The following is a 16,278-nucleotide window of genomic DNA, read 5'->3' on the forward strand; positions in this document are numbered from 1 at the left end:
GACCTCCGCAGAGAAGGGGGAGGGGCCTGCTCCCATCTCCTGTCAGTCATTCTGCCGCATCCCCAGGGGCTGCCCACAAAGGGGGCGGGAGAGAAAAAACCAGAGAAAGGAGGCCCCGCGGGAGGGCCAGTCCTTCGGCCACGAGCAATCTTGTGCCCCCAGTGGAGGTTCCTCGGGTCCTTCTCCAGCTCCTGGGCCAGGCTGAAGTGACTTGGCCAGGGTCACCCCGCCAGATCCGACTCCAGGGCCGCCGCACCCCGGGCGGCCGGCCCTTCTCACTAGACAGGGTGAGAATAAGCTGAGGTGCCCTTAAGGAGCACCCTGTGGAGAGGGAGCGGTGGGGGGCGGCCTGTGGAGCGCCCCGCGCTCTGCAGAGGGCTAGAAAGCACCCTGGGTGGGGGCTGGGCAGGAACCCAAAGGCCCTCCCGGGCTGGCCTCTGGTAAAGGTCAGGCTCCTCAGCGGGAGAACAAAAGACAAGGCCAAGATGGCGCCAGATAGGAAGTGGGGACCTGGAGGAAAGGCGGAGGTACAGGGGGAGAGCTGGGAATCCTGGGCCACAGCCATGGGGAGGGGGCTCCAGGCTAAGCTCTCTCCTGCTGCTGGTCCGGGCCTGTTCCTGTGACAGGCTCTGAAATGGCATCTCGCTGCGGGCCTTGGCCTTCCCCCCTCCTTCCAGACTGGAGCAGAGCCAGAGGGGGAGTGAGAAGAACCCCAGCGGCCCTGTGCAGGGTCACAACTAACAATAGGGCATCCCCGGCCCCCCCCCCCACCTCATCCAAATCAATAGCTACAGTTTTAAGAAGAGGCCGAGCGTGTGTCTCCTGGCCTGGGCCCGAGAGCAGCCATCTTGCTTCATCGCCACCCCAGATGGGGCTCAGTCAAACCCCACCCAGGCACCCGTCTACCTTCTTACAATGGGCGTCTCGGTCGTCATTGCTGTCTGCCTTTTGACCCAGCCCCCCCAGAGAGATCATAAGGAAAAAGGAACGGAATGTGGGGAGGGAGGCCAGAATCTCCCAAGAGGAGACCAAATGGAAGACTGGGAAGGGCTCTCTGGGGAAAGAGCTCCAGGAGGCGAGCCAGCAAAGAAGCTCCGTGCATCCCGAAGACAGCTTGGAGGTTCCTGACCTCCTCGGAAGGCCTGTTTGGGTTGTTTCAATAACATCTTGATGCCTCCTGAGTATAAGAAGTGCCAGTCCGTGTTTGGGGATTCTGGACTCCTTGGGGAGCAGCTCCCTGAACCCCTTGTTCCTTGAACTTCCTTGCCAATCAGTGACCCTTATCAGATATTCTAGAGCTGGATGCACAGGCACAGGAGTAGCCAGGAAGGGCAGGTGAAGCTTTGTACAGAGACGGAATCAGTCTCTACAAGGTGAAGCTCCTGGAAAGGGGCTCAGTCCTAGGGTCACCCGCACCCATTTCCTTCATGCTGTTATCTACAATAAATACTAGAAATGGTCAGCTTGTGTTCAGGTTGGTTTGGGAGTCAGTTTGTGGAGGAGCTGCAGCAAAGCCAGGCTGAGCTCCATCCTTAAGCCTGACCGCCTGTGGTGAAGTGGGGGAGGCTTCTGTGAGCCCCAGTTTGTAGCAACATTGAACCGGGTCAACACATACCCCACCTTGTGGGGAAGCCTTTCTTCCACTCCCCGGGGGCAGCATGCCTTTCTAGGGTCCTCCAATTTCTAAAGGACCCCCTTAAAGTCTCACAGTTTGGGGGATTAACTGTGAATGAGGAGGGGATTGCTACACAGATTCCACCTTGTTCCCTAGCTATATCCCCCTCCTCATTAGCACTCCCAAATACAGCTGTACAAAAATATTCCTAGCCGCTCTTTGTGGCAGCAAAAAAACTGGAAAATGAGGGGCTGCCTTTCAATTGGGGAATGGCTGAACATATTGTGGTATCTGTTGGTGATGGAATACTATTGTGCTCAAAGGAATAATAAACTGGAGGAATTCCATGTGAACTGGGAAAACCTCCAGGAAGTGATGCAGAGTGAAAGGAGCAGAGCCAGGAGAACGTTGTACACAGAGACAGATACATTGTAGCACAACTGAATGTAATGGACCTCTCTACCAGCAGCAATGCAATGACCCAGGACAATCCCAGGGGACTTAGGAGAAAGAAGCTCTCCACATTCAGAGAAAGAACTGTGGGAGCAGAAACACAGAAGGAAAACACCTGCTTGACCACAAGAGTCGATGAGGACATGATTGGGGATGTAGACTCTAAACGATCACCCTAGTGCAAATATTAATAATGGAAATAGGTCTTGATCCATGAAAACCCAGTGGAATTGCTCGTTGGCTACAGGAGGGGGAAGGGGGGGAGGGAAAGAACAGGAATCCTGTAACCAGGTAAAAAATAGCCTAAATTAAATAAAGATTTTCAATGAAAAACAACAACAACAAAACAATCTGTCATTGGGTGAGCTCTGGAAGCCAGCCACCCCGCCAGGACCTGGCACACAGCCAGTGCTTCTGGCCTGGAAACAAACGGGCTCCCCGCTTTCCAGTGAGAATTTCCATTTCCTAAGGGTTTCCCCAGATTGCCTTCGGACCCCCAAAGGCCAGCAGGGGCCCTGCACCAGGGAGTGATTGGAGTCTCATGGGACCTTTAGCCCACTTTCCCAGGCCATGGAACAGAGCTGCGCCAATTCCCCAGAGTGGCAGCTGAGACGCCAGGCGATCCCTCCCTCAGGTGCTCCCAGGGATGGAGCACCAAGGCCCTGATGCTCCCCTCTTGGTCTCTCCCCCTGCTTTGCCCCTTTCAAAATCCCTCTCTCCCCTTGTCGTGGGGAAGGTTCTGGGATGGCCTCTGAAATGCCTCTGAATGCCAGACTCTCCTGAGGAGCCGAAGGCCCCGCCCTGGACCACGGCGCCCTCCGCAGACTCTAAAGCGGGCGACCTCCACTGTCCGTGGGATTTAGTGACAGCAACAAGGAACACGAGGTCAGAGACTTTCAAACTCTGTAGCAGCAGGCCCAACAAGACAGGTTCTCCTCACTCGCTGCCAGGCACGCCGGCACCCCAGGCCACTCACTGGGCTCTCTTCCGAAGGCGGGGACCTCAGCTCCTCCTCAGAGCAATGGCAGCGATAGACCCTCAGGGAGCTTCCTCCTACTAAACGTTAAGGGCAGAATGGACGTGTGAGGCGGCATCCGATTCCTCTCCCAAAGGCAGGCAGTTCTCTCTTCTTGGGGGGCTTTTGGCGAGGCTGTCTGGGGTTCCCGTCCTCTCCTTCAAAGATGACAACGAATCCCGAGTCTCTGCCTTTGCTTGAGGCCTGGAAGCTATCCCGAGTCTCCGAGGGAGGGAGGGGCTCTGGGAGTAAATGGAGTTCTCCGCCTGCCACCAACGCTGCTGCCAGCAAGTTTATCCACCCACGAGCTGCCAGTGGCTGCTGGGGAAGCTTCCATGGAAATGTGTTCACAGTTCGACTAGCTTCTCTTCCACTTGCATGGTGAATCCTCTGCACTCACGATGCAAATAAGAAAAAGAGGCCCGTCTGGAAACGGGGAACCCGAGGGACGCCCCTCGGCTGCGCGGGTCATCCTGAATGGCCGTCCCAAGCTGATGCCTCTATCCGAGGACCAAGCACGGGCCAGTCCACGCTCTCCTCTAAACAACATGGAAATGGGGGCCAAACGGCATTGGGGAGCAGCAGGGGCCAGCAGGCCAGGGACCACCCCTCCCCCGGACCTTCCCCATCCCGGAGGAGCACAGCCGACATAGCATATGATTCAAAGTCAAAAACTAGGCTGGGAAGGTTCCGGGTCAAGATGGCGGCAGAGTAAAAAGCAGCTGCCTGACCTCTCCTAACCCACACATATAGGACTCCTCAAGGGGACATAAAAACAAATCCAGACGAACGAAGGGACCCCACAACAGGGCGCAGCGTGGAAGGTACGTGGAATCGGGGCATTTCCATGCTATAAAGGGGTGAAACAGCTCTCACTAAAATGTGAGCTGAGCAACCCCCCCCCCCACAGGGTCAAAGCCAGTGCACAAGAGTTAGAGCAAATTTGGGGCACCCATTAAGTCCTTGATGGCTATCTGGGACCACCGGGGCCTGCTCCTGAGAGCAGCAAGACTTAAGACCCCAAGAGGCTAAAGAACATGCAGACTTTGAACACAGACCCTGAGCGCAGGCACAAGTACAGGCATGGTTGCAGCTATAGATGTGGATTCTGAGCGCAGGCGCGGACCATGGGTGGGGACCCAGAGCAGAGGGGTGCACGACTGTGGAAGCAGCGCCCTGAGACTGTTAGAGGAGCTTCGGGCAGAGGAACAAGCAAGGGGACCACCAGGAGGCTTGACCCTGAGAACAACTAGACCTGAGACTTCAGGAGCCTAAAGAGAGCAGACAGACATTGGGTGGGAGGATAAAGCTGAGAGGGCGCCCGGCTAACAATGGCAAGCCAGAGACAAGAAGCCCAGAAGAGAAAGATCAAGAAGAAATCTGTAACACTCGACAACTTTTACACAGAAAAAATCCAGACAACAGAGCAAACAGCAGAGGAGAACAAATAAGTAACCATATCGAAACCTTCCCCCCAAAATGAAAACGGGTCACAAGCTCTTGAAGAGTTCAAATCTGAGATTATGAGAAAGATGGAAGGGATCTGGCAAGAAAATAACAGTTTAAAAGGCAGAATTTCGCAATTAGAAAGTGAGGCTGAGAAATCAAATGAACTGATAAGCAAATTGAAGACCAGAAATGACCAGCTGGAAGCCTTGAAGAACCAAACAGACCAGATTCAAAAGGCAAACCGAAAGATTAAAGCTGAAAACCAGTCTCTAAAGGCTAGAATTGAGCAACTAGAAAAAGATGCCCCCAAATCAAAAGAATTTACAAGCAAATTGGAGACCAAAATCAAACAGCTGGAAAACAGGATAGACCAAAGTGAAAAGGAAAATCAAAAGCTTATAGCAGAAAACCACTCTCTACAGACAAAAACTGGGCAAGTAGAAGCCAATGATTTCTCAAGACAACAAGAATAAATAAAGCAAAGTCAAAAGACAAAAGAAACATGAAATATCTCACTGAGAAATAGACAGATCAAGAAATCCGGTCTAGAAGAAACAATCTGAGAATCATTGGTCTTCCTGAAAAAGCAGAAATTAATAGAAATTTGGACTCCATACTAAAGGAAATTATTCAGCAAAACTGCCCTGAAGTTCTACAAGAGGGCAATATAGACATTGAAAGGATCCATAGATCACCCTCTACACTAGACCCTGAAAAGACAACCCCCAGGAACGTAATAGCCAAATTCAAGAGCTGCCAAGTAAAAGAAAAAATTTTACAAGAAGCCAGAAAGAGACAATTCAGATATCAAGGAGCACCAATAAGGTTCACACAGGATCTGGCAGCCTCCACACTACAAGACTGTAAGGCTTGGAATATGATATTCAGAAAGGCAAGAAAACTGGGTCTATAAACAAGGATCACCTACCCATCAAAACTAACCATATACTTCTAGGGGAAAGTTTGGGCATTCAACAAGATAGAAGATTTCCAAGTATTTGCACAGAAAAGACCAGGACTAAATGGAAAGTTCAATATCCAACCTCAAAAATCAAGAGAAACATGAAAAGGTAAATAAGAAACAGAAGGGAAAGAAAGAAAACTCTTATTTTTAAATTTGCCTCTTTAAGGGCTTCAATAAGATCTAATTATTTGTATTCCTATATGGAAAAATGTTATGTGTAATTCTCTGTAGTGAACTCTATTCACTATTATAGTATCCACTATTATAGTAATTAGAAGAATTATTCACAGGGAGAGGTTGGAATACTAAATAATCTAAGATGATAAGAGGGTGGGTGGGAAAGAGGGGGGTGAATAGTAGAGAACACCAAGAGAAACTTGAATGAATAAGAAAAATAGGATAGTCTCTTACACACAAAGAAGGCATGGGAAGGGGAAGGGATGAATACTATAATAAGAAGGAGAGGAAGAGAGCAGTAAGAGGTAATATTTAAACCTTACTCTCAGTGGAATTAATCCTGAGAGGGAAGAGTAACTTTATCCATTGGGATATAAAACTCTATCTAACCCTATGGAGAAAGAAAGGAAAACCAAGGGGAGCAGAGGAATGGGGAGGTCAAAGAAGGGAGGGGAGGAGAAGGGGGAGGGAATTCATTAGGCCTTAAAAATAAAAAGAGGGGAATAATAAGGGAGGGGATAGAAAGGGTAGTAAATCAAGGGAGGGGACACAGGTTACTGGTTTAAAACAAATCACTGGTTTAAAAGGAAATAGCCTAAGAAGAAGGGGTAGAACTAAGAGAGGATACCAAAATGTTGGGGAATACACAACTGATAATTAAAACTCTGAATGTGAATGGGATGATTGATTATACTAAATTAAAAAGCTCTTGTACAAACAAAAACAATGCAACCAAAATCAGAAGGGAAACAACAAATTGGGAAAAAATAATTATAACAAAAAACTCTGGCAGGGGTCTAATTACTCAAATATACAAAGAGTTAAATCAATTGTATTAAAAAATCAAGCCATTCCCCAATCAATAAATGGGCAAGGGACATGAATAGGCAACTTTCAGATAAAGAAATAAAAACTATCAATAAGCACATGAGAAAGTGTTCTAAATCTCTAATAATTAGAGAAATGTAAATCAAAACAAAACAAAACAGCTGAGGTATCACCTCACACCTAGCAGATTGGCCAAAATGATAGCAGGGGAGAGTAATGAATGCTGGAGGGGATGTGGCCAAATTGGGACATTAATGCATTGCTGGTGGAGTTGTGAACTGATCCAAATTCTGGATGGCAATTTGGAACTATGTCCAAAGAGCGATAAAAGAATGCCTGCCCTTTGATCCAGCCATACCATTGTTGGGTTTGTACCCCAAAGAGATCATAGATAAACAGACTTGTACGAAAATATTTAGAGCTGCGATTTTTGTGGTGGCAAAAAAACTGGAAAACGAAGGTATGCCCTTCAACTGGGGAATGGCTGAACAAATTGTGGTAATATTAAATTATTAAAAAAAAAAAAACAACTAGGCTGGGGCAACCAATCATTGAAGTTTAAAAAGGTACCAAGTGATAAGGCAACTCAAGCTGAAAACTCAGAGTAAGATACTGAGGTGAAAGGCTCTACAAGCCCTCAAAGGGGGGAACAAAGGCAGATTGGACCCAAGAGCAACAATAATTCCTGTAATTAAAAAGAACAAAAATAAAAGTCAAATAGGAACGGTCTCCTCTTCTACTTCTACTTCTTAGCCAGCACCAGACTGTTTTGATGATTACCACTGAGATCTGGGACAGGCAGGCCTCCTTCTTTTGTCCTCCCCACCACCACCATACACATACACACATACACACACATCCTGCGCCACCAATAAATCCCTTGAAATTCTTGACCTTTCATTCTTCCAGCTGAATTTTGTCTTATTTTTCCAAATGTTAAGAGGGACAAAACCTTACTGAATGAAAAGAACCTCGCAGAGAGCAAAATCGAGCAAATGGAAAAAGAGGTACGAAAGTCTTCTGAAGAAAACAACTTCTAAAAAAAATTGAATTGGGCAAGTGGAAACTAATGACTCTATGAGACATCAAGAGTATGATCCTTCCAGGGAAAGAATGGGCATTATTATCTCCTATTAGTGAGAGAGAGGACTTTCAGGCATTCCCAATGAGCAGTCCAGAGCAGAATAGAAAAAAAAATATGACCTTCAAACACAATACTCAGGAGAAGCATAAACAGAGAACATGAAAGAAATCACCAGGAACTTACTATTTACATTCCTCTATGAGAAGATGATGCATGTAACTTCTAAGAACTTTATCATTATTAGGAAGGTGAGAGGGAGTTTACCTGGACAGAAGGGACAGGCAGGAACTGATTATGTCGGGATAACCTTAAAAAAGTGGAGCCGTGAGAAAGAAGGCTGCGCTGGGATTTGGGTAGGGGTCAGCAACATGTGGCTCTTTCGAGGGCCAGATATGGCTCTTTCTGCAGGAGCCATAAAGTCCATTTTTTTTCAGGTGCTGTTACAGGAGCTGCACTGTGAGCACTGTATGGCTCTCATGAAATTACATTTTAAAAAAGGTGATGTTTATGGCTCTCATGGCCAAAAAGGTTGCCAACCCCTGGATTTGGGGGAAAATGATCTCCCACAAAAGAAGTGTCCAGAGAAGAGTAGAGGGAGAAATGGTGGGGGAGGATGTCTGAATCTCACTGTCATCTGAAGGGGTTCAAAGAGGGCAGAATGCTTGCGCAGCAAGTTGGGTACTACCTAACTGGGAAGTGGGAGGGGAAAAGGCTAAAAGGAGGTAGTGATAAGAAGGACAAAGGAAAGAAGACACTGGTTAGAACTTTTAAGGAGGAGAAGGGTAAAAAAAGAGAGGGAAAGAAGGACAGCCAGAAGAAAATATGATGGAGGGAAATAGTATTCATAACTGTGAATATAAATGTGAACTCATACATAAAACAAAAGCAGACAGCAGAATGGATTAGAAACCAGAATCCAACAATATGTTGTTTACAAGAAACACACTTAAAACAGAAAGACACACACAGAGTTAAAATAAGAGGCTGGAACAGAATCTATTAAACTTGAGCTGAAGTAAAAAAGGTGAGGGTAGCAATCATGATCTTATACAAAGTCAAAGGAAAAAGAAAAAAAGTTCATTAAAAGAGAGAAGCAGGGAAATGACATTTTGCTAAAAAGTACCATAGCCAATGGAGTCATAGCAGTACTAAACGTAAGGCACAGCATCCAAAGTTTCAAAAGAAAAGTTAAACAATGTTATGAGAAAATGGACAGTAAAACTCTACTAGTGGTGAATTTCCCTTCCCAAAATTAGAGAAATCTAACCATGAGAAAAATAAGAAAGATGTTCAGGAGATGAACTGAATTTTAGAAAAGTTCGAGAGGACAGACAGACCTATAGAAAAAAATTGAATGAGAGAATAGAAAACTCAGCTGTACGCAGCACACTCCCAAAAACTGACCATGGATTAGGGCATTAAAAGCCTCACTAATAAATGCAGAATGGCAGAAATAGTCCATGTACCTTTTGGAGACTGAGAAGATAAAAATGGATCCTATATAATTGATTGACTGAATGATTCTACTTGAAAAGAATTGATTTTGTCTAGAAACTGCGTAGGTCACAGTTTTCATCTCTGAACTAAGTTCAGAATTCAGTTGGTAAGTAATAGATTAAATTTAAAAATCTAGTTCTCCCCCAATCACTGATCTAGTCTGGCTTTATGGAATTTTCCTAACCTTGGGGACTATGGGAAAAAGAAAGGGAGTGGAGCCTCTTTGTACGCAACCAAGCTGCTCTGAACTCCAACAATGAACACTTCTCCTAGGGGATAAGTTGGGAGGAGAGGCTGTAGTTGCAGTCACTTGGTAATCGATCATCTTGTACTCCATCCCACCATGAACCCTGCTCTCCTCTTTGCTCTGTACTCCCCCGAAGCCTATAAAACTGGAACTGTCTGCTTGGAGTCTTGGGTGTGAATGGAGGCAAGTTACTACCCCACCCCCCCGACTGAAGGTAGCATGCCCCTGTTAATAAATGTTAAATTGTGTGGAGAGCTGCCTTGGTTTCCCCTTTTGTTAAGATTCAACGGAAACAGTACGGAACTGCAATGAAAAGTACAACCAAAAACATCTCAAAAGCACAGATTAAAGATTAGTTGGAAACTAAAGAATCTAACCCTAAAGAATGAATGGGTCAAAGAAAGAACAAATCATAAAAACAATCAATCGATACATTTTTTATTTTTAGAAAAAACTTCTTACCTTGTGTCTTAGAATCAATACTACATATTGGTTCCAAGGCAGAAGATCAGTAAGGGTTAGGCAATTGGGGTTAAGTGACTTGGTCAAGATCATACAGATGGGGAGTGTCTCAAGTCATATTTAAAGCCCAGACCATCCACCTCTAGGCCTGGCTTTCTATCCATTGAACCACTAGGTGCCCCAACAATCAATAATCTCGTTAAGGATCATGACAGTGAGACCACAAAGCAAAACATGTGGGATGCAGCCAAAGAAGTACTTAGAGGAAAATTTCTCTCTCTAAATGCATACATCAATAAAAGAGAGAAAGAATGGATCGATGAATTGGGCAAGCAACTAAACAACCTAGAAAAAGAGCCATCTTTAAATCCCCAATTCAACACCAAATTAGAAATCCTGAAAAATCAAAGGAGAAATGAATAAAACTGAGTGTAAAACAAATTGAACTAACACATAAAAGTAGGAGCTGGTTTTATGGGGAGTCCCCACCCCCAGTGGGGTAGAGAAGCCATTGGTTAATTTGAGAAGAGAAAAAGAAAACCAAATTCCCAGAATCAAAAATGAAGAGTAAATAGGAGAGCAATGAAGACGAAATCAAAGCAATTATTAGCCGCTATCCGGCCCAATTATAGGCCAATAACACTGACAATCTAAGTGACATGGATGAATATTTACAGAAAACAAACGGTTCAGGTTAACAGGAAAGGAAATTGAATTCTTGAATAACCCCATCTTGGAAAAATAAATTGAACAAGTCATCAATGAACTCCTTAAGAAAAATCCACAGAGCCACATGGATTTCCAAGCCAGTTCTAGCAACCATTTAGAGAATACTTGACTCTAACCCTATATAACTTATTTGAAGAAATGGGCAAAGAAGGAGTCCTGGGAAATTCCTTCTATGGCACGAATATGGTTTTGATCTCTAAGCTGGGGAGATGGAAAACAGAAAGAAAGTGTTGAAAAATGGGAACTCCAGGGCTAGCAAGAGGATCCAGGGCGACCTCCCGAAGGTCCCCGAGATGAGCGGCTGGGATTGCCACCAGGACGGCACGATCAGACACCTCAGCGAGGACCACAACAAAGGTCACACCCATAACCCTCCCTGTCCAAAACTCTGCAAAAGAGAGCCGTCGAGGGAGCTTTTCCTGAAACGATGGCGGGAGCTCCCTAAAACCACTGTGTGAGATGGCAAGAAACGAGAAGCCTCCCTGACAAGACTGGGGTGAGGCCCCCCATCATTCAGGATCCTTCCTCCAGACGCTGACCAGAGAGAAAAGGCAATCAAATGGGCACGGAAGGAATAAGACATGCTGGCCCGCTTGGAGAATCAATGGAAAAAGGAGCCGAAATGACCCCCGCGGGCAGAAAGTGAGCGAAGCCATCAGGATTTCTGTAGGATGCCGACAATGCTCCGCGGGAAGACACACAAAGAGAAATTCCATGGAAAGGGCCTGGAGGCGCTAGAAAGGCTCGGGAGGCCACTGCCAAGACGCACCCCGACGCCAAGACGCTTTACGCACAAAAAATGAGAAATCGTCCCGGGCCCTTCAAATGAGGCTTCGGCTTCTTCAGGGCGGGACAGCCGAACTAGGCCGAGCTTCCCTATGTATGAGGGTTCATCCAGAAGTAATAACCCTAAATGAAGACAAACAAACTGTCAATGTGATATGAAGAGTCTGCAATATAGTTTAAGTTAAATGTGTTGTTAAACGAGAATTTAGCATCGTTGATACATTAAAACAATTTAACGGGTTATTTTTAGAGCTAAAAACATCAAAGTTCAGTCAGAAGAGAGTCGATGGGGAGAAGTGCAAACCAAGGGCCCGGCAGGCCCAGTTCTCATCGGACCCGCCCCCTAGGCAGGACTATGAGAATTGTGAATGGACACGTAAATCAGGAGGGAGGCACAGGAAGGGACGCATAAGTGACCCCTTTAAAAAGAGGGAGCTGAGTGAGCAAGAGTCCTCAGTGGAAGAGGGCGGCCGGTGAGGAGCTCTTCTGGCTCATGGAGGAGTGCTGAGACTCTGGTGGGACCTGGGCCGGCTTCCCTCTGAATTGTCACATGGGTGGGTTAGGCTGACTCTCTCTCCTCCCTGGGCGTTTCTGGAGGCCTCTGTGACCTCTCTAATTGTAAAAGGCCTCATGGCTAGAAGCCTGGTTTCATTCACCTCTGCGACCCCTGCTGGGCCTCTAAATTCTTAGCTGGTCCGGGCCTCAGTTTCGCTCTCTCTATTTCCCTACCTTCAACCTTCCTAATTATAAATAAACTTCTATCAAAGCCCATTTTGACTTGAGATTATTCTTAATCGAGGACGGATAATAGTTCAGTCCTCTGGCGACCACCTTTTAATATTCTGAACCCATAAAGCCCTTCCCCCCCATACAGGGCAGCAACTGGCCGGGTATCGGCTGAGAAACCGCGTGGCCCACTGGTGAAGGACCGCCGTAGCTCGGGCCGTCCACCAGAAGAAGGCCAAAATGAGGGCGGGCTTTAGACAGAGAAGGTGATGTCGGAGAGAACAGAGAGCTACACTGGCTAGAAGCCAACGAGAGAGAGCCGGAGGGAGGGACGGGAAGAGAGAGGGCAGACTCCCGAGTCAGATGCGAGGTGGGACGGATCCTCATGCTTACGGGAAATTAAGACTTTTTCACAAATAAAACTAAAGCAGCCAGAATGAGAAGGAAAGCAGGAAAAGGGGGGGGGGGGGCGCTCACAGCAAGTTTTCCTGGAAAAAGCCTCATCTCAAAATAAGAGCCTTTCTCCGAGTGATGGCCGGCCAGAGGATGCGAGCGGGCGGTTTCCTGCCGAAGAACTCAAAGGCTCCAAACCCCGAATAATTAATTAGGAAAATGCAGACGTGAACAAGTCCCAGGTGCTACCCCACGGCCATCGGATTGGCCAAGGTGACAAAAAAGGAAACTCGTTGCTTTTTTGGCGGTCGGCAAAGAAACGGAACCTGGGAATGTCCACCACGGTGGACCGCCGGGCAGAGCAGGGGCCGTGGCCCGTCCTTCCTGCCTCACGGCCTTCTCTGGCCCGAGCCGTGGCTCTGCCGTCCCGCGGACAGCGGGTCTCCCGTGCCGGCCGGCTCTGTGGCTGCGAGAGGATCCGGGAGGCCAGAGAGCGGCAGCTCAAGCCGCTCTGAGGGACGCTCGATGAAACTTCGCTGGAAGCGCCGGCAGGGCGCAGACGAGCGCCGGCTGCTCTGCTTCCCATGACTGGAGCCAAGGGCCGCCGTGTGCCTGAGAAAGGAAAGAGCTGGGGGGCTGGACGGCCCGAGGGGCGAGGGACACCCGGGGGAGGTTGCTTCCTCTTGTTTCCTTTGGGCCCCGTGTGGAGGCACCAAGGGCGGGAGGCCCAGTACTGGAAGGAGAAGCAGCTCGGGACCGAGAGGTGGCCTCGGGAGGAAAGGCGCCCCGCTGACCGTGAGAGAGGCCGCTCCAGAGCCTCCACGGCTCGGCCGCAGACAGGGCTGAACCTCTGACCGCCTAAACTCAAAACGCTGGCCTCGACTTCAAGGCGAGCTGGGCGCAGAAGGAGGAGAACGCGGGGCGGCTGTTGGGCGGCTCTAGGAGGCCCCTCCCTCAGGAACAGGAGAAGGGGGGGGGGAGCCAGCCTGGGACGGACGTTACCTCCCCCCACGGGGCCAAGACCCCAGAGGCCGGCGGTGCCTGCCCCCCCCGGGGCCCCGCCCGCCCGTGGTCCTGCCATCTTGGAAACAAGATGCTCCCGAGCCCAGGAAGGGCCCCAGCGGCCTGCGGCTTGGAGAGCTGCTTCCGGCTCACCCGACGCCCCCAAAGGGAGACGAAAGGAAGAGAACGGCAGGGAGGAAGGCAGGAGGGGAGGGCGGGAAGCCTCGCTGACCCCCAGCAGCTCTTCCGGCTGGACCTGCAGCCCAGGAGGCCCTCCTCGGTGGGGAAGGGCTGACCCCGCAGGGCCGGGAATACACACGAAGTGCCGGGGCAGAATTTGGGGAGCGAGTACCAAGGAGAGAAGCAAGGCCAGGAGGTGAGGCCGGGGAGCCCAAGGAAAAGAAGCCACAAGCCCAACTGCTGCCAGGAGCCAGCCCCGAGGCTGGCTAGGGCATGTCCCGGGTGCGAGGCGCGAGGCCTGGCTCCTCTCGGCTCTGTGCCAGGGCAGAGCTCCCGGAAGCTGGACTATGGAAGGAAAGTGGATGGAAGAACAAGAAGGGCAAAAGGAAAATGCAGCGAGGGAGGGCCGCGCCAAGGGCAGGGCTGCCAAGGAGAACCAGGGCACCAGGCCGGGCTTCCAGAGAAGACGGAGGCTGAGCTGCTCGCCTCCACTTCTTCCCGGGTGCTGCCGGGGATGCGTGGACACAGGAGCGGGTTGGGGGGGCCCAGAGTAGGCCAGGCACCCACCCGAGAGAGCGGGAGAAGGGGCGCAGGGGCGCCTGGGAGGAGCCGCTGGAGAGAAGGGCCACAGAGAGGGTCCTGTGAACCTTGGGAGGCTCAGGAGAAGGCCGGAGGAGACCCCGGGCGAAGGACGGCGGCCGGAGAGAATGGGCCGGGGGCCAGCGGGCAGCCACCCACCCCGAGGAGGAGCCACAGGGGACAAACCCAATTCCCCGTCCAAAAGGGTTGGGGGGGGTGCACGCGTGCCTGTGGCCAGACGGGACAAGACGGTGCAGAGAGGCAGGCGCAGGGGCGGGAAGCCCAGTGAGGGGGGCTCCCAGGCCGGGGGAGGGCTCTGGCAGGGGGCCTTCCCCAAAGATCTCTTGGATCCACCCTGGGGGGGGCCTCCTCCCGGGGCCTCCCAGGCCTAACCCACCCAAAGGGAAAGGCCAGGCGGTGGCCAAGCGCAAAGCAGTGGGCTTCCCTGCGGGCTGTGCCCACCTCTCTGCCCCCGCGGGCAGGGCGGGCACAGGGCGGAGGGGGGAGGGGAGGGAGCCGGCGAGAGTCTTGTTCCAAGGCCCAAAGCGCAGACTGTGAAGTGGGGCGGGCAGAGGGTGCGCGGGTGCCCCCACCACCCCCGGGGGCGGCAGACTGATTTGCAGTGCGGCCTCAGGGAGGGAGGGGGGAGGGAAGGGGCAGAGGAGGTGGCAGCAGCCCGCGGGCTGGAAGGGGGTCCTGGGAATGGGCTCATTTTCCAACACGCGTGGGTGGGAGGGGGCAGGGGGAAGAGGGGCCCAGGCAGGCCCGCGTGCTAGCCGTGAATAGGAGGCCCCTCCCTGAGGGAGGGGGGCTAGCCGCCCTCTGGCCCACGCGGGACCTCCTCCACACGTCCCACCCCGTTCTTCCCCGGGGATCCACGGGGTCGCAGACACACCTGTGAATAGCAGCAGGGCGGCAGCGGTGGCTGGGCTCCTGCCCACGCAGGGTCCCCCGCCTGCTCCTCCGGGCGCCCGCAGCATCCTCCGGGTCAGTCTAAAGCTCGGGCTCAGCCCAGGCTCCTCAATTCACTCGGCCTCACTCGGCCCCGCCCGGCGAGGCAAGCCTTGCTCTCGGGCTCCCCCTAGCGGCCTTTCATTACCATTGCAGTGCTCTGGCCGGCCCGCCCTGCCCCCTCCAGCCCCTTCTGCAGCAGGAGCTTGAAGCCGGGAGGGGGCGGGGCGGAGCCCACCGCCGCGCATGCGCGATAGCTTTCCTATCGCCTCCCCGCGCTCTGCTCTGCCCAGACGGAGTCGAGTCTCGCCTCGTGCAGTCGCTTCTCCCGACGCTCCTGCCGCCTTCGCCCCCTGGGCTCCCCCACTGCCCGCCCGCCCGCCCCCAGCCGGCGCCTCCCGAGGGGCCGGACCCGTGCCAGCCTTGAACTACCAGTGCAGGCTGTCCGAGAGCCGGGAGTCGGTAAGGTGGTGCCCGCCTTCGAGCAGGGCAGTCCCCAGGTGCCGCCGGCCCCCTTCGGAGGAGCCCCCAGCCCCCTGGCCGGCGGCCGTCCCGCAGCCCCTTTCTCCTGGCCCTCCACGGGCGCGGGGTGGACGCCCAGTGCGTGGGGGGGGGCGCCCCGCGGAGGGCTGTGCCCAGCTGGGCTGAGTAGGGTTACCGAGTAACTCGGCTGAGAGGGGCTCCAGTGAGGGAGGGAGGGAGGGCGGCGGATGCCGGACAAAGGCGCGGTGGCCAGCACGGCAGACGGGCAGCAGGCTTTGGGACTGCTCGCCCCCGCGGTGGGAGCTGCCCGCAGGGCCGGGCCGGGAGTTGGGCTCCCTGAGAGAGGGGCGGGCAAGAGCCCCTGGGGAGGGGGAGCGGGGAAAGCCGTCGGGCAGCCGGGCGCAATAGCGCTTGGCTCCTGGGGGGAGCCCCCTAAGGAGCCCTCTGCGGTGTCCAGGTGAGTGGCGACAGCGTGTGCGTGCGGGAGCCATGACAATGCAGAGGACAGATAGGAGAGAGGGCGGAGGGGAGAGGTTGAGCCCCGGCGGGGGGCGGGGAGGAGGCCCCGGGGTACACACCTGCGGCGAAGGCTGGGAAGCGCCCCCTCCCCCCGCAGAGTTCCGAAAAGAGAGGAGGGGAGGCGAGGCTACGCGGGGGC

The 16,278-nt window shown here is 51.9% G+C and overlaps 1 protein-coding gene across 2 annotated transcripts in view; it reads right to left on the minus strand.

Annotated features, from left to right (window-relative positions):
- Nucleotides 1-15,158, minus strand: part of SGCE (sarcoglycan epsilon) — a 39,630-nt gene extending 24,472 nt beyond the window's left edge. For both annotated transcript variants that reach the window (XM_044679550.1, XM_044679552.1), the window contains exon 1: nucleotides 15,082-15,158. The gene's annotated coding sequence lies outside the window, so the exon portion shown is untranslated. The remainder of the gene's footprint in view (nucleotides 1-15,081) is intronic.
- Between the last annotated feature and the right edge of the window lie 1,120 nt (nucleotides 15,159-16,278).

Source organism: Gracilinanus agilis, chromosome 5 (genome assembly GCF_016433145.1).
Source record: "Gracilinanus agilis isolate LMUSP501 chromosome 5, AgileGrace, whole genome shotgun sequence".
Lineage (NCBI taxonomy): Eukaryota > Metazoa > Chordata > Mammalia > Didelphimorphia > Didelphidae > Gracilinanus > Gracilinanus agilis.